Here is a 26,736-nt window from a genome sequence, read left to right as displayed (position 1 = left end):
TGACACACATGCAACACATGCTGTCAGTTCACCTGGCCATCAATTATGTGTGTCACCACATGCCCATATTTGCCAAGAATATCCACACTTTTAAATTAAAGCTTGATATTCCCTCAGAGATTCCCTCGGGAAGAAGATCTTAACCTCAAGACGCTGTAAAATTATTCCAGGCAGATCACTTGTTCCAGGAGAAAATGGAAAGTGGACAAAAACAAATAATTTTAATTGCTTAAAATAAGTCACTCAGTTTTGAGAGTCCACCTGGAAGGAGCAAGATCCTGCTGTTTAAGCAGTTTGAAAAAATATCAATATGCATTCTCACACTCAACCAAAATTGTAAAATTTTTGGAATTAGGAACACACCTATAAATTAATTTAAAACAAGGGGAATTTTTCAGGAATAATAAGTGTTAGAATAAGTCAGTGAGAATACAGCATGTGGAATTCTAAAGCTGGAATGAACACAATGCACACATTGCAACTTCTGTAAAGATTGAGAGATGAGCATTTTTTTTTAAAAATGGAGTTATCAAGCAAGAATATTTAGAGATTATAGGAGTCTGCTGGCAATCACATACAAAGCAGATGTGTCATTGTTCTTTCTGCCAGTAAAATCAAGAGGAAATGACACAACTCATTTGCTCACATGATTTACAGAAACAGTGAACTTCCACAGGAACAGCAGTCCAAGGATCACCATGCATATGCAGAACCTAGATTTGCTCAGCTAATTTAAATGTCAAGGATACCGTTAATCTGATTGCATCAAAATACAGCTCCTTACTGAAATAACTAACAAAATACAAACTTGAGAATCTTTCCAATCAGCAATTTTTTTTGAAGATCACAAAAGTTTACATTCTCCACTAACCAAACCACTCCCCCAATACAGCAGAATGAATTCTTAGAATCTAGAACTGACTGCTTTGCATGTGTGTACATGTCTCAATTTTATAATCCTTAATTGTGATACATGTAGTAAATTAACACAGGATGTGTACTATACTCTTTTTTTCACAAAGCTCTATGCCATGTCATCACACCAAGGCTAACAGGCCAAGACTATTAGCCAGATTTGTTTATAGGTGAATTAATATTCACAAAAGATGCAGTGCAATACTAAATTAAACAAAGGCATACAAATACATGACGTCATCTATAACTCTATTTGAAACAATGCTTGTACAAATGGTCACATTAAAGCTTTTACTTTGTATGGGGACAAGTGAATCTCAGTTTCAGAAGTAGTACCGCAGTAGAATTATGGGTCTAATAACAGAGGCCTGAAATAATAATCCAGAGTTACAGGTTCAGACCTCGACAGTTGTGAAATTTAAATTCAGTTAGCAATCTGGAATTTAAAATGATGCCCAAAATCTATGAAATTGTTATGAAACACTTGCCAAGTTTACTGAAATTCTTCAAGGAGGAAATACTTCATCCTTGCCTTGTCTGGCATTTCTGGAACTTCCGTCAGCAGCAATATGGTTGACTCTTCCCTCTGAAACAGTCTATCATATCATGCAATTCTAGCACAACTATTAAGATTTGAGAGAAAAGGGAAAAAAAAGGAACAACTAACTGGACCAATCTGGTATCAACACTGCCACCAAATCATTCCCAGCCCAGCCAACTAGGCAGAATCACAAATATCTGGGAACTGGTATCCAATATGACTATATTGGTATCCAATATGACAAACTGCATAATCATATTGACAGCAAACATACCAGATATTTCTAGTACAATCCCTAAGAATCCCATTAGCAGAATAGGCCCAGAGGTAGCAGTAGAGTGGCATAAGGGTGAAAGAGCAGAGCCACAAGACAACTCAAGTCTACTTTGTCATTAAACAAGGTCATGGCTTGTCAAATGTTGGCCTTAAAACCATTCCCTGCTCTCTCCCCATATTCCCTTGTTTCCCAGTGGTTTAGATAATGACTGTCTTACAGTTCTTCAGGATAGAATTCCAAAAAAAATTCAAAGTAGAAATTTCACTCCATCTCCACGCTGTCAATCCTCGTTGAAATCTTTAATGTTCCAATAAAATCACTTGTTCTTCTGTACACAGATCAGCATGGGCTCAAATTACTTGGCATTTCATCATACATCAACCCAGTCTTCCCATGAATCAACCAAGTGAGCTTTCCCTGCATTGGTAGATTGTGGGAAGAACTGTTTCAATTCTGTTTAACAAGTGCAAAGAGGCATGCTGCAAACAGCATTCTTAAAATGAAGTGGTGGTTAGTGTGGTACAACATTCATTTGACAGAGCTAAGAAATCTCAACCATATTAAAGTTTCAAGTCCTGCACTATCGAATTGAACAGCTAACATGCAGCAGATCCCCAAACATCTCCCTCCTGAACAATGACGGCCCACCGTATGTGTGCTGCAGACAAGGCTGATGATTCACAATTGTGTTCAGCCAAAAGTATTGTGTAATGATCAACTTCACCTCCCAAAATCCACAGCATTAAACAAGCCAGTCAATTTGATTCTATGTAATATTAAGAACACTGGATGCATAAAAGGGCTATGGCACAAGAAACACCCCGCCTGTTGTTCTTAAAATTTGCAAATTAGCTGTGGTGGTGGGTGCATAAAAAGGGGAGATGAGTCAGCATATACAGGAGGGAGAATGAAAACTTGGATGAATGATGAACAACCTCGTTCTCGATGTCACCAAAACCCAGGAACTGATTGTGGATTTCAGAAAGGTAGGATCAAGTGATCATTGGAGGACCAGAGGGAGGGTAAGCAGATTTAAATTCCTGGGGGTGGTGTGGAGTCACATCTTAGAGGACCTCTCCTGGACCCAACACAATTATCTACACCTCTACTCCCTCATTAATCTCACATCGAAAACTGACAGACTTCTACAGATGTACAGTGGAAAGAATGCTGATCGGCTGCAGCGCAGCCTGATATGGGGACGCCAATACCTCTGAGTGGAAACCCCCAAAAAAGGTAGTGGACTCAGCACAGTATGTTATAGTCAAAACTCTGCCCACCATCGGGAAAATCCACGTGGAATGCTGTTGTCAGAGAGCAGCTGCAATCATCAAAGATCCACACCATCCACAATATGCTCCATTCTTAATGCTGCCATCAGTAAAGAGGTCTTGTCTCATATGAGGGACGTAGCAAAACTTCAGGGGAATGCCCCTGGTCATTCGATTAAGCTCTGAAAACAACGGGGGTGCACCAGAGATCCATGAATTCAATTATGGACCACCCCTGCTAGACAAATTTATGTACCTGATGCATTTTACTTGTACTGTCTAATTATATACATGCAAGGACACATTTGGGTAAGGAAGGAATGGTAGGAGTGGGACTACAAAAGAAGTGGTGGCACCCTAATTTGAGAAAAGAGGCACAAAGAAAGGCACAGGAAGGTAATGCGTCAGAAAAATAATCTCTGGTAAAGCAATTAAGTGCCCTCCAGGTAGGACACGAATGCCTACGGGACCATTTGTGTACACAGATTGATTTTATAGAATTGCCCAGAGTACAAACACAGCTATAAGTACTGCCTTGTTATTATTGATCTACCTCAAATAACTGGGAATGAGGAGAATGGTTCTGGAATCGGGAGCAGGAGTTTTATGTGGAAATGATTGATAAAATGTAAAATTATTCTTTATTGTGGTACTTAATTTTAGAACTCACTATTAGCACAAAGGGATTTCCTTCACTCAGAGCAAAGCAGCAATTCAAGAAGGCAGATTATCCACCTCATTCTCAAGTACACTTAGAAAAGGGCTATAAATGCTGTTCTTTTCAGTGGTGCCAAGATCCCCAAAAAAATTTTTTTAAATGATCAATGGTATTTTTCAATGTAGTACTAACTTGTAATCATCAAATCTTTTCAGTACGTTACCTACAACCAACATAGACACAAAGCAAATAATAAAAGTTCATCTTGAATAACAGTTGAAAATAAAGTGTACAATATTTTCTTCAATCCCATCAGAAACCAATCGTTCTCCCAGTGACCTTGTTAGTTTTGTTGAATTTGAGGCAGCTTTCTGCCGTTTATGATTTACGTTTAGATTGCTCCAACTGTTTCTTGCATAATTTCAGAACAAAAGAAAAATCTGACAATGTTAGCCTGAGCTGGAGTTGAATATAGTTCTAGACATACACCCTGGACAGCAGATTAAAAACGTAGAAGCGTGTCCTGACCTACATGCCTTTAGTGAAAGGTTGTGCAAGAAATAACTGAAATTCTTGAAATCTTACATTTTCAGACACGTAACACTCAGAAAAACAAGGAGGACAGCATAGAGGGATCAAAAATCCAGACCGGTGATTATGTTCTGTATTGGGAGCAGAAAAAGTTGGCACCAAGGTGAAAGGACCTGGCTCCCGAGTTGCAAAAATGGATTTTAATTATTGTACTTAAGGGTGTTTTGAGTTTTGCTTAAATGATTTGATTTGCAAAGAATGATTTAATAAAAGAGAAGGAGAATCTAAACCAGATGTTTAAGTGGGAATGATAAATTAGCATAGCTTGAATAGTTTTACTGTATTTCCTTCTTTCCTTTCCATCAACTTCAGCAGCAATAGAAGGTTTAAAATTTTTTTTAATGGGACAATTCGAGAGTTTGTTAGAGGGATTGTTTTATTTCCTCAACATAGCTGTAAGACATGAATAACCAAGCTCAAAACGTAAGCTAAATGTTTTGCTGGGGTCTGCCAATTATCGGTTATATAATTAGTTACAAAAAGGGAGTGGGCTGGAAAATGAACCATATTCTAACAACCAAACAAGTTATCATGGAATGATTTAGAGGGAATGTGAAAGAAGAAGTTCGACAAATATGCTTAACAAAGGGTTAGAATTGGGTGAGAATACAAGGTGGGAATGTAACTGCCTTCTAATATGACTTTCCCTGTGCTATAATGAGATAGTAACTTAACACCACAAAGAATGTAGTAAGACCAAATCAATAAAGTAGCATGGTCATCCTGTTTTTGCCAGCTTGTCTGCAGGATAACATGTGTTGCAAACTTGAGAAACTTGTAGGGTCTCACACAGACCCCAGCCCAAAAGGTGTTCAAAAAATGAGATTGTTACTTTGTATGCTTTGAGTGGGGCTCAGTGTAGACAATGAGTTACTGAATTCTTTCTTTGTATACCTCACGCCCGCTAGCATCATCAAGGCTGAATAAAGAAACTGTTGTACACTTAATTGGTTCTGCTGTTTGCTTTATTACAGTGTGGGCTGACTTTCACAACTCCACCTCAGAAAAAATTTTAAAACAAGCACACAATCACTCATCCTTGGCTTTCAATGGTATTATTATCACCAAGTCCTGCACCATCAACAGTATTATGGGGTGGTTATTGAATTACAAGAAACTCAAATGAACCAGCCACAAAAATAAAACAAATACAAGATCATGGGAGACTCTAGGTACCCTATTCTGATGTGTATAGTCTTCCCCACCATGTACTAGACACAAGTTAGGAGAAATATGGAATAACATCCTCTTGCTTGGGACAATGCTCAAATCTCTCAATTCACTATACATTAGAAGGCATCTTACTAGATTTACACTGTGGCTGCAATTTGTCATGTCCAAACCATACTGCTATTTTCCACAGTACTCTAATATACATTCTCAAGCATACAGTGTACCTGTAGATGAGAACATGTGCATATGAAAAGTTTTTCTTAAAAGACACAGCATAGTAACAACCCATTTTGGCCCACAAATACATGCCACCCAACTTGCACCCAATTAAACTACACCCCCAATAAGTTTTGAACAGTGGGAGGAAACCAAAGCCCCCAGGGAAAAACCACGCAGACACAGGGAGAAGATGCAAACTCCTAACTGACAGTGCAGGATTCAAACCCCAGTCCTGACTGCTGGGCTGTGAAGGCTTTGCGCTAACTGCTACGCCAACCGTGTCACCCCACATGTTGCAATCTCTACATAGTCCAACCAAAATGTATACAATTAATCTTGAATAAAATCTGGAATGCACACTTTAATCACATGTGAACTGTTTGATTACAAATTTAAAAACTGTGGAGCACAGGGGCAAATAAAGGAAAATATATATTATCTGTCCCAAATATCACGGCAAGCACTGCTGAAAGGCAAAGAACCAATTTGAAATAGGATGAAAATAGGTGCCACTCCTTTTTGTCCCTCTTTTCCCCATCCTGTCTCCTTTCCTCCAGCCCGCCACCCTTTCCTCTCCATTCAGAGTTATACTCTTCAACATCACCTCAGCTTTTTTTTTCTTGTGTGTTCCCATCAAATCCATCCATGGCCCATTTCCTGTGACCCTGTTCTCCTCCCCCCACCATTTTATTCAGGGACCAGCCTGCTTTTTGCTCACACCTTGATGAAAGGCACAAGCTTGAAATATTGTTTATTTATCTTTGCTACATAAAGAACGCTGTGTGACTTGCTGAGTTTCTCTAGCATTTTTATGTAAATTACCTTTAACTGAACTCCAAATTACTAATGAAAAGTGCTCAAAAAAAATACAAAAAGTTCATTAAAAATAGGCTTGCTCGCACACATAGGATGTTGGGCTGTTTTCAAAGCAGTCTCATTTTATTGTGCAAATTTAGTGACCAACTTAAATACAATAATAAATCACACTGAATCAGAGCAACGACATGAATGAAAGCAACATGATTATTCTCATACAATATCCTGAGATTAATGAATGGGAAGGAACAAATAATTTCAGCTTTATTTCATGAAGCATAATTCAGATCTTCCCCAAAAACACTGATATGAAAATAGTGTTAAAAAATGAATTGTAAATTTGAAGCATTTTCCAATTCAAATACTTACAAATAAATGAGAATGCACAACTGTGTAATCAATTATGTGATTTTATACAAGAATAAAAGAGTGGAATAAGACCATCTGAACCGCCAAACTTGTTCCACCATTCAATAAGATTGAGGGTGATCTTGTCATTGATTCTGCTCTGTCACCCTGCCTTCTTCTCACAACTCAGACAGCTATGCGTCGCAAGGCGCAAGAGATCAAGGCCTCAACGGACCACAAGAAAACTGCGCCTCCTTTCCAGACAGACTGAACATGCTCTATATGTGGTTCAACAAGAACAGGCTGAAGACAAAGAAAGCTCTGTATCCAGCTGACGAACAGGTCCCCTACATAGCTATGGATGAAGTGAAGAGAATCCTAATCAAGGGGAACGTGCACAAGGCAGCGGGACCAGACAACAAACCAGGTCAGTTTATGAAGGACTGCACAGAGATGTCCTTAGAGACAACTTCAACAAGTCATTGCAGCAGTCCATCATCCCTGCTGGTTTCAAATCAGCTACCATCAGTCCAGTACCAAAGAGGGTGACTGTAACAGGCCTCAATTACTACTGCCCAGTAGCACTAACCTCCACCATTATAAAATTCTAGCGTCTGGTGATGGTGGAACGCATCAAAGCACATTTCCCAGACACTGGACCCATTTCAATTCGCCTACAGACAAAACCATTCCACCAATGATGCTACGGCCTTGTCCCTCCACTCCATCCAGACTCACCTGCAGAACGACACTTCATACACCAGGTTGCTGTTCATTGGCTTCAGCTCGAAATTTAATACAATCATTCCCCAGAGGCTGGTGAAGAAGCTGTCCTCGCTGGAACTCAACATCCCTCTCTGTAACTGAATTCTGGACTTCCTAATGGAAAGATCAGTCTGTCTGGATCAGTAGCAGAACACTGAGCACTGACAGACCTCAGGGCTGTGTGCTTAGCCTGCTCCTGTTCACACCTACTGACCCACAACTGCAATGCCAGATCCAGCTACAACAGAGGGATCAAATTTGCAGATGAGTCAACCAGTCATCGGCCTCATCAGCAACAACGAGTTGCACTACAGAGAAGAGGTAGAAAATCTCTTGATAGGAATAATAACAATCCAAGTCTCAATGTGGACATGATGAAGGAGATGAATGTGGAGTTCAGGAGGACCAGGGCTGACCACCCTCCACTACACATTAACAGCTCAATAGTGGAGAGACAAAGTACCACATTCCAGAAAGTTCACTTAAAAAGTGACCTACCCTAGACATACATTTCCTTACTTGTCAGGAATGTGCAACAGCAACTGCACTTGTCAACTTTCAACAGTACCATGGCCGGCTGCATCACAGTATGGGGTACAGTTGCCGCAGAGCAATGGTTTTCAATATACTCACGTAAAACCTTAATCGCTGTGCCAGAGACGCTCTGTGATTAGTAAAAAATTACTTAAGGTCGTAAGTGAGTGGGGGAAAAAGGTTGAGAACCATTGCTCTAAACCCAATTGTTATTGAATTCTTGCTTGAGAAAAATTGTTATTGGCCCATTTCCTTTGGAGTTATGAAACAGAGTACATAACGAGTCAATTAGGAACAATTAAAACAGTGGTTTTTCAAACATTTTCTTTCCACTCATGTTACGGAGTCCAGAGGACCCCCAAAACCCAGCAGCAATAGATATGCACTATGACAAAGGGTTACTTAACAGAAGTTGCTTTTTATTCACTTTGAACATGTAAACAGATTCAAACTTTAATTTATCTCTATTGACTTACTTAACCTACTTAATCCCCTCTAATTTTAAGTGCAGGTGTGTGTAATGTGTATGTAAGTTTCAGCAAATTTCTTGGGTTCACAGTCCAATCTCACTGGTTGCAGGCAATTCTTGTTCTGTGCACAGAAGTTAGCATTAACAATGTTCACCAGTCTTTGGTGCTTAACAGGCAAATGGTTACCACTCAGAAGTTTCTTGCTGGTTCTCAGAGAGAGATTCCTTTTTCAGGACATCGCAACAGATTCCTTCTTAGTCTTGCTGACGAAACTTGCCCCCTTCAGGGTTCTCCAGATGATCCTCTTTCTTTCAGGTCACCTATCACACCGCCAGTCTTCTCCTTTGACCAGGCAGCCTTCCAAAGTTTGCCAGCTTGTCCCTCTGGAATGGATTTCTGTCTCTCTCCTCTCTGTTTCACACCCTCCTTCACTGAGAGCAAAACTGTTCTGTTCTGGCCTGCCTGCAAATATCACATGCTCTCCCAGCCAAGCTGCTGAATGCTGCTACTTTGTTGCTCCTCTGCAAAAAGCATTCTGCAAAAGTCCTGAAAATATTCTGTTTTAAAATGTTAGTGTGCAACCTGCTCTAGCAATTCCTCCCAAGCCACGTCTAAATACTCTGTCACACTCACATACACCTTAAGCAATCCCTTACTAATCACAGAGCACCAATGGGATAGGGATTATTTAAGGTGGTATGTGAGTAGGAAGAAGAAAGTGTGAAAACCATTGCTGTGGAGCATTAGATCATAGGAAAATCCACAGGATCATGGGTCTCCCATTTCCCCCCCCCCCCCAATGATATGATCTACTGGGTTCATTGATAAGAGGCTGAGGGCTGAGGAAGATGCACTGACAGGAGAAAGACAGAAGGGGTGGATTATCTGTGGTCGAGAGGATACAGGAAAGAGAAGGAAGAGGAATGGAGCCAGAGATATACAAGATAGCAAGGAAAGATGGGGGGGGGGGGAAAGAGTTGAAAATAAACAAAGTGGGGGGGGGTATCAGATATTTGACAGGTTGGTTGTTGCCATCTGGCAATGTAATTCTTGAATATTAGGATGCACAACTCTCCTTAATTCTTAATAAATTTAAACAAAACCACACTGCATGCATCTAATGTAATGGGCAAATTACTAAGTCAAATTAAATACTACTGAAAAGGAAATGTTAAGCAGGCAAGAGGAAGTAAATGACACTAGTTGAGAAACAGATGTTTTAAAAACTAGACACTGAATGTTAGCCAATCCATAATGTTAACTTGCACGACGACAATTTACCTAATGACACTGTAGTTGGCCTCATCAACAACGAGTCACACCACAGAAAGAGGTGGAAAATCTCTTGAAATGGTGCAAAAGCAACAACCAGAGTCTCAACGTGGACGTTGAAGATGATCGTGGACTTCTGAAGGATCAGAAATGACCATCCTCCACTGCACATCAACAACACTGTAGCATAGAGTGGAGAGCACCAAGTCCCTATTGTGGACACTCAACAACATCTCATTTGTCAGGAAGGTGCAACAGAATGTCTTTCCCCATATTCAATAATTTTTCAGTCTACTTCAAATATTTGAATGCTTTGGGGAGAATTTTTTTTTTTTAAACGTAAAGATAAAATGACAAGGGTGTCGTTACAGCAATTGACTTGGAAATATGCTTCAGGAGGACTGCAACTTCCTCATTTTCAGAATTACTGTGAATCGGCACAGTTGAAATTTATTAATAGGATGCTTGAAGAGGATAAACCTTTGGTTTGGGCCAAGATTGAATTATCTCAAATTGATGAGAAGAGGATGGATCATTTTATTTATAAATGGAATTCTCAGCTTTTACAGAGTTATGATTTACCGGTGTTGAAACATTTAATGGAGTTATGGACTAAGAAGAATGGAATTATTGGTACGGAAAGCAAAATCTCGGCTAAAACTCCTTTATTTCAAAATAAGCTTTTTACTTTTACATTAAATAATCAACTTTTGAAAGTGTGGGAACAGAAAGGAATTAAATTGGTAGAGTATTTTTATGAGGCTGGGTATTTTATTTTGTTTTAAAGAATAAAAGAAATAGGAAATTTCTTCAAATACTTTGTTTACTCATTATCAAGTTAGAGCCTTATTGTTGGATAATTTTGGGCATACGTTACGGTTGCCTAGGCAATTTGAAAGTTTACTTACTAAAGTGGGTAAGAGAGGTCTGCTTTATTACAAAATGAAATGTCTAAGCCAGAAATTCATAAATCTAAATTAAAATGGGAAAAAGATTTATCCATATCTATTTCTCAAGATGATTGGATTGCTATATGAGGATAGTATGACTAAAATTATAAATGCAAGGTAAAGATTGGACATTATAACTTTATTTACCAGTTATATTTAACTCCTGAGAAGTTAAAGAAAAAAAAGTTTATTTCTTCTGATTTATGTTTCAGGTGCCATATACAAGTTGGCTCTTTCTTGCACTCCACTTGGTTATGTGAAACAGTGAAACCTTTTTGGAATAGAGTTAAGGAACTTTTAGAAGTTTTATTTAAAATTTCACTTGATCCTATGGTATTTTTATTGGGTTATATTAAGAAATTGAGTTTAGAATTAAAATTAGATAAGTCTCAAATTGCCTTTTTGAGACTGGTATTAGCTGTGACTAAAAAATGTTTGGCAATTTCTTGGAAAAATGAAACTGATTTGAGTATTCAACAATGGCATTCGGAAATGAGTTATTGTATTCCATTGGAAAAATAAACAAAATTTACATAATAATTATCCCTTCTTTGTTAAAAGTTTGGAGCCCGTATATGAAATATATGGGTTTGAATTTGTAATAGTTTTTCCCCCCCACAATTGCTGGGGTTGGACTAAACCATGGTAATAATTGAAGGTGGTTACGTAAATTGATCTCCTCTTTTATTCTATCTTTTCCTTGGAGTAGTCTAGAGGGGGGTTAGGAGGGGTGGGTGGGGGATTATATGGGATAAAATATTATGTACGTACTTGTATTCTTATTTATTAATCAAAATAAGTCATACAATAAAATTTGCAAAAAAGGAAAGTACAACAGCAACTGCACTTCCTGAGAAGAATGAATCAGGCTAAGCTACCAGCCACCATTGTAAACCTCCTATAGAAGCTCCATCATGAGAATCCTGGCCAGCTGTATCACAGTGTTGTACGGTTGCTGTGGAGAAATGGATCAAAGGTCAATCAACAAGACCAGAAGAGTAGCAGAGAGGATCACAGGAGTCACCCTCTCCCCATTGATGTAATCTACCAGGATCGTTGTCTGAAAATGCTCAAAATCATTTGAGGACCCCTTCCACCCTGAACACAGCATCTTTCAACTGCTCAATAAGGGAAGAGATGCAGCACCACCAGGCTGAGGAACAGCTTCTTCCCATAGGCAGTGAGAAGGCTGGACCAACCAAAGGAACAACTCACACTCAAGACTCTAATTTTTACAGCAATATTTAACTATATAGATTTAATACTTGACCTGCACATATATTATTTGTCTGTATGTGTGTTAGGTCTGGTTGTGTGCCTGCATGTTTTTGCACCAAGGACCAGAGAACACTGTTTTGTCAGGTTGTACTTGTACAATCAGATGACAAACTTGACAACACATCAGTACAATTCCACGAATTCCCATCTGCAAACATTTTAAACTGATCCAGGTAGCTTTATCTGCCAATCCTCCAAATTTGTATTTTAACGTGTTCAGTTTCAACTATTGTATCCCATGTACTTTTTAAAAGGTTCCCAACTAAAACTTCACCTCTTCTGTGCAGTCCAAAAATATTCATACCTGTTTTCCCAACCTATTTTTTTTCAAGTGCATGCAAAGAAGTAAACAAACCTTAATTGTTTTACAACCTTAAAATGACAAATTATGAAGGAAAGAACCAAAAAGTTGTCAGCTCAAAGGGTTTGAATGACTCTACTTCAGATTAGGATTAATGAAAACTCTATTTCAATTAACCTATTAGTATCCATTGGCAATTTATTGCTTCCCTCTACACTCTTGAAATGCCACTTGTCACTGTATCATCAATTAACCAGAATGAGGCTTTCCAAATAGAGTGATTGAACAGTGCATCTGGTACACAACACAGCAGGACACGGATTCAAAAAAAGGGATCTGTTCATTGTTTCACTTTCCAACTAGTCCTACCTCAGCCAAATTCCCAAAAAAAAATCAATTTTTCTTCAGTTCTATATTTGAATGTACACTACCTCATGAGGGATTTTGTCAAATGCCTTTCAAAGCCCAAAAACATCCTTGGATATTTGCTTATGCACAGAACGCTTCCACCAGCGTTGTCTCCGCTCCATCCTCAACATCCATTGGACCGCTTTCATCCCTAACGTCGAAGTACTCGAGATGGCAGAGGTCGACAGCATCGAGTCCACGCTGCTGAAGATCCAGCTGCGCTGGATGGGTCACGTCTCCAGAATGGAGGACCATCGCCTTCCCAAGATCGTGTTATATGGCAAGCTCTCCACTGGCCACCGTGACAGAGGTGCACCAAAGAAAAGATACAAGGACTGCCTAAAGAAATCTCTTGGTGCCTGCCACAATGACCACCGCCAGTGGGCTGATAACGCCTCAAACCGTGCATCTTGGCGCCTCACAGTTTGGCGGGCAGCAACCTCCTTTGAAGAAGACCGCAGAGCCCACCTCACTGACAAAAGGCAAAGGAGGAAAAACCCAACACCCAACCCAACCAACCAATTTTCCCCTGCAACCGCTGCAACCGTGTCTGCCTGTCCCGCATCGGACTTGTCAGCCACAAACGAGCCTGCAGCTGACGTGGACTTTTTACCCCCTCCATAAATCTTCGTCCGCGAAGCCAAGCCAAAGAAAAAGAAAGAAGAAAAGTCAACACTTCTGCAAAAAAAGGTCACCAGTCATTATATCATTTACAAATCCATAATGATTTTGTGATCAACTAAATAATTGTTACTCCAGTCTTAACTTTAGTTTGCTTCAACAGAAATGTTAAATAATTGCTCCATACTTTCCTGGTGTTCATCTCATATTATTTTAATGCAGTTTTTTTTAACTGAAGAAAACAAGGTGGTTTTGAATATTATAGTCATGGCATCAGAAAAGTTACCAATTGTTTTTAAAATTATGAAATGGATACCAACTTGGCATAGTTTTTCTCTCATCCCTTTGTTTTCATTTGTAATGTATAATTTTAGTGTGATCATATCTTTATAATAGTAATTTAGTTTTCCCTCTGTTCAGGATGTTCTCTTCATCCACTGTAAACAATGAGACAAGTATCAAAAACACCAATGGTCAATTACGAAGAACTGCAGTTATAAGGTCACATTTATTTTTCATTGATGGAATCCCTCACTTCTGCATTTATATACATAAGTCTCTTTAAGAATGATGAGGACATAGTTATGAGGAACATAGATATAGCAGAATTGTGAAATAGATATTTTAAATCAATTTTTAAGAGATATTACATAGAACAATACAGCACAGAACAAACCCTTCAGGCCTCTATGTTGTGCCTACCCATATGTTCCTTCCTAAAAAAAGTACTAAAGCCTTCCTACCCCATAACCCTCCATTTTTTCTTCCATTCATGTGTCTAAGGTTCTTAAATGTCCCCAATGTTTCAGCCTCCACCACTATCCCCGGCAAGGCATTCTAGGCATCCACAACTCTATAAAAATAAAACACCCCTTTGTGCATTTGTCCTCTGGTGTTTGCTGATCCTGCCCTGGGAAACAGATGCTGGCTATCCACCCGATCTATGCCTCTCAATCTTATAGACCTCTATCAATTCTACTGTCATCCTTCCACACTCCAAAGAGAAAAGTTTCAGCTCTGCTAACTTTGCCTCATAAGACATGTTTCCCAATCCAGACAACATCTTGGTAAATCTCCATTGCACCCTCTCCATAGGTTCCATATCCTTCCTATAATGAGATGACTAGAACTGAACACAATACACTAAGTGTGGTCTTACCAGAGATTTGCAATATGACCTATCTACTCCTAAACTCAATCTCCCATCAATGAATCCCAGCATCCCAAAGGTCTTCTTAACTATCAACCTGTGCACCGACTTTGAGGGATGTATGGATTTGAACCCCAAGGTCCCTCTATTCATCCACACTTTTAAGTAATCGACCATTAACCCTGTACTCAGCCTTCTGGTTTGTCTTTCCAAAATGCACACTTCATGTTTAACCAGATTGAAATCCATCTGCCACTTTTTTGCCCAACTCTGCATCCTCTCTATATCCTCTTGTGACCTTCAACAACCTTCAGCTCCATCCACAACTCCTCCAACCTTCATGTCATCCGCAAACTTATTGATTCATCCTTCCGTCTCTTCATCCAGGTCTTTTATAAAAATCACAAAGAGCAGGGGTCCCAAGACAGATCCTTGCAGCACTCCACTAGTCACCAGCCTCCAGGCAGAATACTTTCCTTCCACTACTGCTCTTCCTACAAGCCAATTTTTCATCCACACTGACAAGATTCCACTAATCCCATGACTCATGACTTTCTGGATGAGTCTCTTGCAGACCTTGTCAAATGCCTTGCTAAAATCCACATAGACCACATGTACCACCTGACCCTCATCAATTTCTTTTGTTGCCTCCTCAAAAAACTCAATTAGACTCGTGAAGCACAACCTTCCCTTCACAAAGCCAGGCTGACTATCCTCAAGTAGAATGGATGTCTCCAAATGCTTACAGATCCCATCCTTAAGAATCCTCTCCATTAGTTTGCACACCACTGACACAAGACTCACCAGTCTATAATTCCCAGGATTTTCCCCTCGTCCTTCAGCACCTCACTTGCAACCAAAGAGGATTCATAGCTACTGCCCCAGCTATCTCTTCTCTCATTTCCCACAGTAGTGTAAGGTATATCGCATCCGGCCCCAGGTACTTATCAATCTTGATGTTTTTAAGATCCAATACTTCCACTTCTTTAATTTCCACATTGTCCAGCACACAGACCAGTTTTATTTCAACCTCTCCATGATCAAGGTCCTTTTCCCTTGTGAATATTAACATATTCATTTAAGACAAACCCAACCTCCTTTGCCTCCAGGCACATGTTGTCTCCTTTATCTTTTAGTGCCCCCATCTTCATTCTCGACATCCTTCTTCACATACAAATAGAATGCATTGGGGGTTCTCCTTAATCCTACATACCAGGGTCTTCTCATGCTCCTTTTGAGCACCCTCCCAAAAAAAATTAAATACCACTGTGAAATAATTAATATTACTCAAACTAATGTAGCTCAAGACTTGAGACCTTTGGACCTGATCATTTATATTCTTAGACCCTAGAAATAACAGATGCATTGATTGTAATCTTTCAAAAATCCTTCAATTCTGACGGGGGTGCCAGCATACTGGAAAATTGCCAACATGATTCCTTATTTAAAAACAGATAATTATAGGTTTAATTGATAAATATCATTTATTGAAATATACTACAATCAATTATAAAGGCAGCAGAATATTTGGAGAATCAACCTGATTGAGTAGAGTCAGGATTGCTTCAGGAAGCAGAAACAATGTCTGGAACATTTCCTGGTGTCCCTGGCAGAAAAGATGTTTTTTAAACAAGATCAGAGTTCATAGCTTTGGAGATCATACTGTATATTAACTTTGATAGAGATGGTAGCCAGCAGGAATCTGCAAATAGCAATATGGAGCTATTTACAGGTTGGCAACCTATAATCATTGGGATGTTGCAGGGATCAATGCTGGGACCACAGCTGTTTACAATATATATTAATGATTTAGTGGTTCTCAACTTTTTTTTTACCCAAGACTATCTTCAATTTTTCAATTATCACAGAAAGCATATTATAAATCCACCAGTGGGCAGAGGAGGGCTTGCGAGCTCAATTCCCTTACCAGATCAATGGGATTCTTTAATTTTACTGGGAAAATGATTTGAGAATATATTTATTTTTACATCAAATATACAATTTTGTTTTGCATATTATTTGTTTATTACATCAGTAATGTTTATATTGATTGCAGAAGACCTATAACAAATTCACTGACCACATTTTGAGGAAATTTAGAGAAAGGAAATGTACCAAGTGGAACTGTACCAAAATTTGCAGATGATACAAAAGTGGCAGGAAAGGACGTGGGGCTGGTAAGCAATGAAAATAATGTAGTGAGATGTCAATAGGTTAAGTGGGCAAGAGGCTGGCAAACATCAAAAGGTAGGAACCTAGAATTGTTTATTTTCAGGAATAAAAGAATGGCAAACTAATTATTCAATTGGGAAGACTCCAAAAAGACTACAGGACAGTACTAATTAGGAATCCCTACAAACAAAACAGAAAAACATACGAGTAGCTGGTTCTTGTGAAAGCTAATGGAAGGCTGACTACCTTCAAGAGAACTAAGGTACAAAAGTAGGCAAGTTTTACTAAAACTGCACAAGGCACAAGCAAAACTACTTGTGAGTACTTTCATTTTTTTTTATTTTATTTAAATATTTTCCATACATGTATGGACATGTATGCCAGATGCAAAATACAGTAATCAAATATTAGTATCAAATCCATTGTGTACAACCCCAACCACCTCCCTCCCAAACAAAACCTCAAGAAATGAAAATAAGAAAAAGCATAAAAACAGAAAGATAAAGAAAACAAGAATAACATTGTTCTAATCATTTATATCTTTTGATACTTCCAAGGAGATTAACAAAGTTCGAAGCTTAGGGAAAACGTCTACAAATTCCCGCAATTTATAAATATGGGCGCCAAATTTTCAAAAATACATCATATTTATTTCTCAGATTATAAGTGATCTTCCCAAGAGGAAGATAGCTATGCATTTCTGCATCCCATCGCACCATATCTAGGTGGGAACAGGAAAAAGAATCTCAGGGTTTTATGTGATGGCATGAATGTACTTTGCCAATAAATCTGAAGTGTCTACAGCCAGTGGGCTTGGTCTCAGAATAAGAGAGTGGGTTCAAGTTTATTATCACGTCCCAAGATGCCGTTAAAGAGGTGTTTTGCGAGCAGACCAGGAGACATCTCAGAGTACAACAAGCAAGACACAGAACAAGAGGGCAGAATTACACAGAAAAATGTGTACAGAGTAAAAGCAACATAATTATTTTGGGGCTTATTCAGGAATAGCAGGAAAAAAACAGTCCTTGAATCTGATGATTCGTGATCTTACACTTGTGAATCTCCTTCCTGAAGTTAGGGTGGGGATGAGTCTTAACACTTCATATGCTTTTCCAAGTTACCAGAACCAGAAGTTATAGATGGAGTTGATGGTCAGGAGGGGGATAATGTGTGATGGCCTAAGCTACATTCAAGAACTGCGGTTTCTTGCAGTCTTGGGCAGAGTAGTGTTCTACCGTGCAACAATGATCCTTGATTGGTTTCCAATGGTGCACCAGTAGAAATTGAGGGATGCAGGTGGCATGCCAAATTTCCAAAGGGTTTCTGAGGAAGTTAAAGTACAGATATGCTTTCTCAACCATTGTATCCTGAGGATGGGCCAGGTAAAGTCACTGGACACATTCCAGGACATCACAGGTGATGTATTTATCACTAGGAACTTGATGTTGTCCATGATCTCCTCTTCAATATCATTTATGTGGACCAGGGAGTGAACTCTGCTCTTCTTCTGGAAGTCTGTAAACAGCTCCTTGGTCTTAATGGGATTGAGGGAGAAGTTTCATTTTTTGAAAACTTTATTTATAATCCAATAATAAATGATGCATACAAAATATAATGCAATACATATTTTAATTACATAAACCCCCCCACCCCATCCCTATCCTTCCCACCCCACCCACTACTAACCTACCACAAAAAAAGAAAAAAAAAAGGAGAGCAATTAAAGCAATACATTCAGATATGTGTTGCGGTTTGGGACCACACCACCCATGTATGGTAAAATATTTTAACAATTAGAATGCATCCAATCCACGTACAGGCTCCAAACTTTAACAAAAAAGATATTTATTTTGTAAATTATATGTCATCTTCTCTAACAGAATACATGACCTCATCAACATATGCCATTGAGGGAGATGTTGTCCTGGTATTAAGTGACTATTATCTCTCGCATCTGTACTTCACCTTGTTATTAGACATTCTTCTACAATGGTGGTGTCTTCTGTGAACACATAGATAAAATTTATGCTGTGTTTGGTCACGTAGTCATGGGCGTACAAAAAATGAAGTAAGGGACAGAGTGCACGGCCCTGTGGTGCCCTGGTATTGGGGATGATAGTGGAGGTGGACAGAGGAAAAGGAATTTTTTTTCCCAGTGATTGAGTCTTTGGTGTTCCTTGCTCCAGAAAGTTGCTGAGGTTGAAGATATTCAAAATTGAGATTTTTTTTTAAATCAATGAGAATCAAGGAATTTGAGAATTTAAGAATAGGGTGAGAACATGGAATTAATAAAAATTGGAAAAGCTATGATCTTATAAAATAGAAGAGCAAACAATGGGCCAAATACTCTACTTCTGATCAAATTTCTTAGGTCAACTTTTTTTTGGTCAATCATCCTATGATTATGAAGCAATTCAGATAATTGACTGTACTATCATAAACTTCCACATTTAGTACTGGTTAATTAAATATTTGGAGCTTAATTACATGCTTAAAATCAAAAGTTCACGGAAACTGGTGAAATTGACGTATCCAATTTATAAATGCCAGCAGAATTAAATTAAAACAATAAATCCCTTCACCGTCACAAATTTATAAACTAAGGTTTGAGCAAACTTCAAAACATGAACCTACATTTTACAACACAAGTCTGGGTTTACAGGTAAGCTCTGCATTGTGGCCATTCAAGTAACAGAAATACATCATCACTCAATTCACAAATCACTTCATATTTGAGATTGGAAACAAAATTTGTTCTCATGGAATCTTTGGGAAAAAAGTAAATAATTCAGCATAATTTTTTTCCACTCCTCTAAATACATGCATTGATTAATTCACATAACAGAGAGGGGGGGGGGGGGAGGGAAAAGAGCGAAAAAAAAAATCACAATACAGACCAATATCAAGGAACATAATCCTATCACAACCTCTGCCCCCACCTTAACTCTGGGGCTACCTGTAGTAGAAAATATGGAGGGACACAAAAGGGAGACAAAAAATATCCACAGAGCTATGCTTGCAAGTGTTGCTTTTGAATTATGTAGTTTGACTGATTGCATGAGCTAGAGTACATTCTTAAGGTATCCATAAGTAAATCTAACTGCCTTGCCTTTTAGTAAAATATAAAAGGATGAGCTTTATCTTCCATTATGCAAGATATTCTTAAAATATACAGTCAATCAAGTTACTGCCATCTGAAAAGGCACTTCTTTCTTCCTCCGACAAGCTGTTATGGCTGTTAGAGTTACAAAGAGAAAAAAAATCACCCTCAAAGAAATAACAAATTACTACCAAAATTTTTGGATCAGAAATAAAATTCAGACACAGAATTAACATGGATAAAAAGGTAAATAATAACTAAATTTATTTTTTTCCAGCTTGCATTTCTCAAGGCATGCACAAATTACACAAAATTGTGATATGGACCTTTCTCAAGGAATAAAACATCCTGTAACACAAGGGTGTTAATACAATGCCACATACTCCCAACTAATCCACTATTAATGGCAAACTTATAATTACATATTTAAATCAAACATCAACAAGAAAAATATTCACCCCCATCTCAGGGGGTGAAAATTTTAGGTTTACAAATTGTTTCATCACCATGAATTTTTTTTAATTTCTGTTAACAAACCAATTTAAAAATTTGTCAATTAGAAAGTTTATTTATAAAGAAAAATGCTGTAATTCTCAGCACTACAATGTAATCTGAAAATCCTTCATTATTTAAACAAATCATTTTCAGCCTTATCAACTAACATTTAATGCTAAAACACATTTAAAACATGTATAAAAACATAGCAATACAGATAAAATTAGTCATTTTAATACCATAGCTTGTTGAGAAATAATTATGATTCAATATGATTCAACATGATTCATTTTAAAAACACTCAGGTCTGGTTTCATAGATAGGAGCCAGAAATAGGCCTTAATGTGTACTAGTTAAACTAGCACATTTAAGCTTTCAGGAATGTACCTTAAATTTAGCTTAGTTAGCCAGAGACTATGGAGTCCTGGAGTAAGGTATGTTAAGCCGAATTGAGAACACCCAGGTTAAGCACGATTAGGTTAAGTATGAGCACATGCCATTGATCTAATGGTGCTCATAAAAACCTGGAATGGAATAGAAAACACAATTACGTGCAAATCTTGAAACAAAAGTAAAAACCGTACTACTGTTACTGAGAAAGAGTGGTTGGGCCACAATTTACAGTGAATTCATGCAAATGAAAATATAACCACAAGAACAGTACAGCAACTTCAGGTGAGATATCTTCATTATTATCAGTATTTCACATTTCTCATTCATATTTTTGTGACATCATTTACTTTGAAAGATATCTGCCTTTATGACTCTGTGGAAGAACCTTAAACTGGCTTTAAAAAGAGAATGCAGAGAACAGAAGAGAGTGATTTAATACTGGTGGTGGACTTGCTGTCTGGAATAATAGAGCACCAGCAACCTTTGGATGGAATAGCAGATGAGGACCATTTGGACAGTTCAGATGAAGAATGGAACACAAATGGTAAATATACCAAATAAAGTAAATTAGTTACTTCCTTTGGTAAATATAATTCCACTGTGTATCAATTTTATTCTACTTTCATTCTAAGTACCATGTGTGTGTATTTCTGCTTTTAATGGTGTTATTTTTCTAGAGGAAAGTGTGTGTATTCTCTATATCTGCTAGAGCACACATGTCAAACTCTGGCCCGCGGGCCAAATTTGGCCCGCGATATAATTATATTTGGCCCGCAAGATCATTTCAAAAATGTATTAGAGGTGGCCCGCCCTGCAGCAAGAGCCGATGCTGTTTTTTGGTAATGTCACCCCCACCATCCTTCCCCATTGTAACACGAGAAATTGTAACACGAGAAGTCTGTCGATGTCATCAGCCGGCAAGCCAGTTGGAAGGCTCCCCGCACAACCAGTCACTTCTCCCACCTGTCGAGCGGTGTGGCGGATGGGCTAGCGCCTGTGATTTCCTGTCGGCGCGACGGGCATGGCAGGCTGCGCACGGCCCCCGGGCAGCGCGAGCCCCGTGCGACTGACACCGGATGGCCCTTCCACAGCGCGAGCGCACTTCTCCCGGTCGCCAAGGCCTTCAGCGCTTGCACCCGCGCGGACCCCAGGGACGGCTGGTTCGGCCCTGCACGTGAAGAGAGAGATGGTGGCTGTCCGCAAAGGCTGATCAGCAGCGCGCTGGGCCTGAGTGGGTGGGTAAGCAGGGGTGGGCAGAGAGTGTAGGTGAGGAGTAATGGGCAGGGGAAGTTATGGTGGTGCGAGGGGCAGTTAGAGGGAGGGATGAGTAGAAGGAGGGGTGGATAGGGAAGAGGTAAAAGGGGAGGGGAAAGGCGAGTAGGGGAGGGGTGATTAAAGGGAGGAACAGGTTGAGGGGAGAGGCAGTAGAGGGGCGTGTATAGGATGGGGTGGGTAGAGGCAGAGCGAGTGGAGTGAGGGGTGAGTAGAGGTTGGGTAAAGGACTGGTCAGGTAGAGGGATGGTGGGTCGAGGGTGAATAGAGGCCTAGAGCCTGAGGAGAGAGCAGGAAATGCTGAGTCCTGATGCAGGCCAAAATGGACACAGCCTGTGAATGCTGACTACATCTCCACAGGGACCAAATATGTTTCCCTCAGGTCAAGCAAAGGGTGAACTTGAGCTACCTACTCCTGACTTGTAACATTATCCTCCTAAAGTTATATCCTAAAGTTTAACATTACATATGTTGAAAGAAGAGAAAACATGCAGATGTTGTTGAAAATTTTCAATAAATATTTAGTTCGGCCCTCGTCTTAGTCCAAGTTTTTAATTTTGGCCCTCCGTGAATTTGAGTTTGACACCCCTGTGCTAGAGTATCCCTGAGAGAAGATGCTGCACCAGTAGAGAAAAAGATGACCATGCATGAAAAGTTACCCAGAGAATTTATTGAGTATGAAATGAAATATCTGAAGAAAGAACAAAATGTAAATGAGAATTCTACAGGTTGAATTGGATATAAAGTTGGAAGAAAGAGCTATGATCCAAAAAATACAGTAATGAGACAATTGTGATTACCAGCCATGGTGAATAATGATAGGTAAAAAAGTGTTTTGTCATTTGGATATTCATGAGTGTGAGTATTTTAATCACCATAACTGCATTTTAAACCAGCCTTGATTTAGTCACTCATTTAATTTTACTGCACACTATTTTAATTTTGTACAGAACAAATATTATCAAATCAAAAACAAGTTATAATGAATACATGCCATATTTAAATGCATCTCATTTGAAGTCCTGCAATATGAAAGCAACTCTGTGCACAAGTCCCCATTGGTCATTGCCTGCCACAGCCATAGATAGGCACATCTGCTCAATCCTGATCTTTCAATGGAGGATCAGAAGAACAATGCTGCATCAGATACTTGTGCAGTACAGCTGTAGCAATGATCACCTTGCAGCACCTTATTGGCTTAAAATAAAGTGCATTGCGTAAACACTGGAATCTATTTTTCCATACTCCAAACAGATGCTCAATCAGCCCTCTAGTGCGGATATGGTGTTGTATCTTTGCCACTCAGCTGTTGTGGGATTTGTGTATGGAATGAATAAAACTGACTATATCCATTATCGCCAAGTAGTCGTCCAGTATGTTGTCGTCTCTGCAACTGAGCACTCAAGAGTTGAAAAAAATCCTTGAATAGAGAGTTGCAACTTTCCAAAAGCCAATATTTGAAAACTCTAAATTAGGAATGCACACACCCTGAACATTGGAAAACCAGTTCTTATGGTTCCTGTACTCCTCAGCATCAGGAGTTGATAGACACTTGATGGGAACATGACATCTAACTATTCAGCCAATCACTCCTGGGAAGTACCCACATTCATAGAATTGGACTTCATAGTTGATTTGGCAAGCAACATCAGGAAACTTGATGTAAACCAGTGGTTCTCAACCTTTTGCACATACCACTAAAAATTCCCTATGCCATAGGTGCTCTGTGATTAGTAAGGGATTGCTTAAGGATTTTTAAAAAATTGTTTATTTAATATTTCACTGTGAACTATTACAACAATATATGCATTCATCATTAAAATATACACAGTAACATTTTCCCCCACCCCTATAACAAAGCAAAAGGAAAAGAAAAATAAGAAAAATAAATAAACAATAAAAGAGTACAAAAGAAAAAGTTGTCATCATAAATTCCATATTTAAATATTTTCATATTTGTCATTTATAATTTTAAGAGGTGGAGGTTTGAAATCGGTGGTTTCTAGTATACTCAATGTATGGTTTCCAAATTTGTTCAAGTATATTTGTCTTTTAGATTGTAGGTAATTTTTTCTAATGGAATACACTTGTTCATTTCTCTGTACCGCTGTTGCATTTTTAAGGTTGCTTCCATTTTCTAAGTTGTCATGTGGGTGGAAAGAAAAAGTTTGAAAACCACTGTTTTAATTGTACCTAAATGTCTCGTGCACAGTTTCCTAAGTCCAAAGGAAATGGGCCAATAACAATTTTTCTCAAGCAAAATATTTCAGAAACAATTGCATCTACAGCAGTGATTCTCAACCTTCCCTTCCCAGTCACATACCACCTTAAGCAATCCCTTACTGATCACAGAGCACAGATGACATAGGGATTACTTAAACTGATATGTGAGTGAAAAGAAAGAGGTTAAGAACCAATGATATAGACTTCTCAGTTCGCAAATGGCCCTGCAGACTTTATGATCTATTCTACACACAAGGGGTTTACAAGTTGGATTATAATACGAGTTTAACCTGCCAATTTGGCAGGATATCAACCTGTGTACAGGTCAATTGGTAAGTAGAATATTTTTAAAATTGCACAAGTTGGCAAACCACCCAAGGTGGATTGTCTACCTATGTACACACACCATGTATCCACTGCTGGTTAATTTTTAAGTGATCGATGGCTGCTCAGGTAGAAAATTATGTTAACGCTTGCGTGCAATGGCCATCTTCCTTACCCGTAATCCCCCATGCTGCAGGAACACCAGAGTGGTTCCAGCAGCACAAGGGATTATGGGCAAGAAGGACAGCCATTGCTTCAGCCCCAACCAACTCCGCCCTGCCAATCTGACAGTGTTCCACCCAACCCTGGCAGCAACCCGCCCACCCCAGCCACTTACCTTTTGGAGGCCAACACAGGGAACAGAAGATTCCCTACAGGGCCTCCAGCAATGCAATGAATATGTGACACACCGCTCACTGCGTCACTGCCCTGAAATCAACCAGGCAATTTAGGGTCCAGTGTGTAAGGGGTAGCAGGGGCCCACTACAATAGGTAGGATACACGGATACTGAGCAGCCCCATTTTGTAAATGCCTACAGTTACTTCACTGGCACTACACAATCAAAAGTTTCACAATGAAAGATTTCAGATGCCAAAAACCTCTAAGTAATCAGAACTTGGAGAGAATTGGGTAAAGGCCTTCCTCTTTTAAGACAGAGAGGAAAGTCTAGATATTATTTCCAATGCATTTTCTTTGTACATATGAAATCAGTCTCAAAAAGTTATTTCATCAAAGTAATTTAATGGATTACTCCTATCCACAAGTAATCGTCTGACTGGGCTCTGTGGTGTATGTTGGTCTTCATTTAGATATTCCAACTACTCCATCCTCCCTTACAAACAGTACTAAACAGAAGTTAAACCTGCTTCTTCAAAGGATTAATTTAAGCTTCAATTGAGTCCTAGAGTAGCTCTAGGTCTCCCTCTTGCAATCGGCTTAGTTTAATCCAGAACAGGCCAAATCTACAACTATTTTAAGTCGCTTTAAGTTAAGACAGCTCAAACAAACATTTTAGTCTGGGACTAGGTTTAAATCCTGTCAGTGAAACCAGCCCTCAGACCTCAGGAAATAAAGCATGAGAATTGAGGAACATTTTGTAGTAGGACTGCTTTTTTTTTTAAACAGCTCAAATTCATGTTCATCCAAAAATGTTGCCTTGATTACAGAAAGAGCTGAATTTCTAACAGCAGCCTTTGAATTTCTGCATCAAATTAAGTGCATTCTCACATCCCAGACTGGCAAAGATTTTAAATCACCATTCTCCTATCAAAATCTGGGCCAGTATTATTACTTTTTAAATCTTGGGATTAGCACAGAATAATAAATATGAGATTTACTAAAAGGGTATGAAAGACAACAGCCAGTATAAATGAGAAATTAAAGTTGATATTTATTGCTATTTTGAGATCAATAATTCAAAAGGTGACCAAGTGGCACCTCAACCATACTCCTTTCCACTGTACATCATCTGATCTTCAAACTCTCAGGCCCAATCACCACAACCAATAATCACAAAAGGTGCAAAAATCCATTCAAATGAGCATCAACATCTTTTTGGAGTAGAATTCCAAACAGAAGATCAGAAAATAGAATTATTGAGGCTGAAATTGAAATAATATCTTGCAATCATCAATTTCAATGTGTGATTAATAGGACTAAACAATAGTATTACAAATTGGGAGAGAAAGCACACAAGGTATTGGCGTAGCAATTAAAGAAAGAACAGGTTTCGAGGACTATTAATTCTGTTAGACGGAATCCTCTTATTACTTATAAACTGTGAGATTAATGATGAATTTCATAAAAAGTTATATACATCTGAAGGAAAACAGGAAACTGAATCGATTGATTTTTTTTAAATCACAGTTGAATTTACCAATATTAGAGGATGGAGATATACAGGAGTTAGAAGAACCATTTACTGATTCGGAAATTAAAATGGCTACGTTGGAAATGCCAAATGGTAAATCACCTGGTGATGATGGATTTTTGGTTGAATTTTACAAAAGTTTTTATGATGATTTATCTACAGTGTTTGGGGATGTATTACATCAAGTTGGAGAACATTATGAATTACCTGAGTCTTGTTCTAGTGCTTTAATTACAGTAATTCCTAAAAAAGATAGAGATCCTTTGAAAGTATCTTCATATAGACCAATTTCATTGTTAAATGTAGATTATAAAATAATAGCTAAAGT

At 38.7% G+C, this 26,736-nt stretch overlaps 1 protein-coding gene and 1 long non-coding RNA gene across 9 annotated transcripts in view; one reads left to right on the top strand and one right to left on the bottom strand.

The window, feature by feature from the left end:
* The window catches only part of LOC138741621 (PHD finger protein 21A-like), a 357,755-nt gene that overhangs the window by 292,451 nt on the left and 38,568 nt on the right, over positions 1-26,736 (bottom strand). The window lies entirely within an intron of this gene.
* On the top strand, positions 16,556-26,657 carry LOC138741736 (uncharacterized). Its single transcript, XR_011343725.1, has 3 exons — positions 16,556-16,735; positions 21,074-21,262; positions 26,405-26,657. It is a non-coding gene; the product is annotated as an uncharacterized lncRNA (long non-coding RNA).

The sequence above is a fragment of the Narcine bancroftii genome, chromosome 1 (assembly GCF_036971445.1).
Source record: "Narcine bancroftii isolate sNarBan1 chromosome 1, sNarBan1.hap1, whole genome shotgun sequence".
Lineage (NCBI taxonomy): Eukaryota > Metazoa > Chordata > Chondrichthyes > Torpediniformes > Narcinidae > Narcine > Narcine bancroftii.
This window is presented reverse-complemented; position numbering and strand designations above follow the sequence as displayed.